The sequence below is a fragment of the Haplochromis burtoni genome, unplaced genomic scaffold (genome assembly GCF_018398535.1).
Source record: "Haplochromis burtoni strain Fernald_Lab_line unplaced genomic scaffold, NCSU_Asbu1 Contig_171, whole genome shotgun sequence".
NCBI lineage: Eukaryota > Metazoa > Chordata > Actinopteri > Cichliformes > Cichlidae > Haplochromis > Haplochromis burtoni.
The window spans coordinates 130,361-133,421 of record NW_024582532.1 but is presented as its reverse complement, the minus strand read 5'-3'; positions in this window follow the sequence as shown (position 1 = coordinate 133,421).

Here is a 3,061-nt window from a genome sequence, read left to right as displayed (position 1 = left end):
TGTGTTGAATCCCTCTGAGAAAAAATACATCTTATTGTGTATAAATGAAGCAGTAGAGTAATGAGGATCCTTAATAGAAGTAAAAGAGTGAGTTGGTCAGTGCAGCACTTTGATCTGAGTGAAATTAGTACACCAACACATTAAAGTGGTGATAAAACTGTAGCTTTACACATTAAATCTGACTATGTGATGCTTTGTTTTATTTTCCTTTTATTTCATTTCTTCTTTGATTTTTATTTTTTTACAGGCCTGTTGTCTTTTATTAGTATCTTATTAAAATTGTGTTTCTGTTTTTGTTTCATTGTAAGTCTTTAAGTTTTGCTTGCTTGCATGTCTGCTGCAAACTGTATACAAAGTCTATTGTCCCCAGAAAATCAATACTTATGCAGACTTTGTTGACCCTCTATTTTTATGTTTATGTTTTTATTCTTTTTGGTAAGGAGATCACTGTTTTGTTCGTATATAGACTATAAATAAAGGAAAAAAGCAGCTTGTGAGAAACCTGCACTTTCTTTGCCGTGCCAGCAGGGGGTCTCACCCCCTTTAGCAAAAAGTGCAAAAAATGACTCACCTGCTCATTGGATTTATGGCACCAATAAACCCTTTTCTGATGAATGTATGGTCTCAGTTTCTGTGTTAAGTATTGTGAATCTATTGTGAATAAAATCAGGGTTTATGAGGTTTGCAAATCATTTTATTCTTCTTTGTGGGGTTTGTAAATTATGATTCCCATTATGAGTTGAATAGATGATCCTCAAGCTTAATCAGTGAGCCTGGTTCTGCTGGAAGTTTCTTCCTGTAAAAAGTGGTTGTCTGATTGTTGGGGGTTTTCTGTATAATTGTAGAGTCTGTACCTTACAGTATAAAGTGCGTTAAGGTGACTGTTGTTGTGATTTGGGGCTATTCACTAACCAGGGGTTTATGCTGTAATGGCTATAAGATGTAAAATGTTTTTGCCTGTGTAATGAACGCTGCTAAAATTGCTCCTAAATCTCTCAAATCTCTCCTGTTGAACTTAAGCCATTCCCTCCTAGTGTATGATATTTGATACATACAGTTTTTGTGAATTTTTGAGACTTCTACATCATTAGTGTGATTTCTTTCCCTCAAAAAACCTTGAAAAAAAATAGCAAAGTACATTTTTAAGCAATAATTTAAAAGAAAAGCCAGATACAGCAAATATGATATAAATTAAAAGTCAGATATGCGAATTAATGTTTTTAAAAATAGAATAAATTTGAATTTTTCTGTAATTATTTCATGGTTCAGGCTTTAGGATTTATTGGCACACCTATTAAAAACAGTTTCTAATGTCTCTGTTTTATTATTTTATTCGTAATTTTGTGCCCGTCTCACTTTGTCACTCATTTTTTAATATACCCTCACAGGGCCACTAACATGGCTGAAGACTGTTACTCTTGTTAGTAATATGCATTACTGAAAATTATTTCCTTTTTTCTCTCCGTCTGGTTCCCCAGTTTCAGTGAACCATCCCTCTTCACCACAAATGAGAACCTCCTGTTCGAGGAACTCTCTCTGAACCGTCGCCCCAGTGTTTTACAGAAACGACCACCACCGCGTCCTTCATTCAGCAAGTCATCCTCCGTGTTCCCCTATAAGACCAGCCAGCCCCACCAGGAGGTCTCGAGCTGCAGTCGACCGACCTTTATTCACCTCTCTCACGCCATCCAGCCGAGCTCGAGGCCAAGACCAGTGAGACGCCACTCACACAACCTTGCTCTGAGCTCAGACATGCTGCACGGTGACTTCCGGCCTTCAGCTTCCCAGTATAAGGAAGAGCCTTTGTCTGTGGTTGGGAAGCCTTGCCTTCTGACCTGCAGTCAGCGCCCGGCTGCTGGTCCGGCTCGCACACAGATTCACGTATTTCTACCCAGCGAGGCCGAAGGAGAGGAGGCAGACAGGGAGTCTGTGGACGAAGGCTTCATGGATGAGCTCGACAGCAAGATAACCTCTCTGAAGCTCCAGCAAGAAGCACCAAAAACAAATACACCACACACATGACATGAATGATTCCTCCATTGTAGTCCAAGGGCAGCCCTGTCTGCATTATTATCAGTTCTTTTTTTTATTTAAAGGTCTGTGGCTGTTAGGATTTAGGTCAGATTACCTTGTTTGGATGATCTATAGATTGTCCAGGTTTCAACATAGTAATAACACATGAAGAGTGCCCAGTTTTTCCCTTTGTTATTTGGAAGAACTGGACAGAGAGGTCTGACCTCTGACACCTTCAGACTGAACTGTACATTAGCGCTGGACATGACTGAGCATGATGAAGTTGTAGATAAACTAGGTTTCTATGATTTAATGTCAGCATAGGTTTGGTCATGTTTACATTTTTTACACTCTTCATTTCTTCTTATTTTACAAGATAGCATAGAAAAAAAAACATGCATGAAAAAGTAAGGTTTTGCAGATTAATGAGCCACTAACAGAAAATAAAATGTAGTTATGCTGATATATATATTGATGGTTTTATAGCAAATAATCTTGATCATGCTGATACAGTCAGAGATTATTTCTTTCAAAACTATAAAACAGACTGTATAAGCTTAAAATAAAAACCTTTGTGCTCTTTTTAACAGTCCAACATGTGTGTTGTGTATGCAAATTAGTGTGTTTCTACTTTATTCACATGAAGGCACAAAGTGTGTTTACGCCCTGTTTCTGTCAACAGCAGAAATTTGCTGATAACAATGTAAACTATGTTGTGTATTGATAAAATTACTTTTACTAGCGTACAAGATTGGTGCTTAGTTAAAACCAATATCCTGAACTGTTGTTTACTTCAGAAATCTCTCACTTACTGTAATGTTTTACCTTTCATTGGCCTCGTTTATGTTATTTGGTGTTTATTTGGTTATTTCTGTGAAGACGTTTTAAATGTGTAACATTTGAAACACTGTACAAAATAAAATGTATTATTATGATACCAACAAATACAAATAGCAGTTCTATTTGGGTGAGATACATATTATTTTGGCTCCCACCATTGTAGTATTTTTCTTGCCACTAGGAGGCGGAAAAGCAACCCCAAAGATGG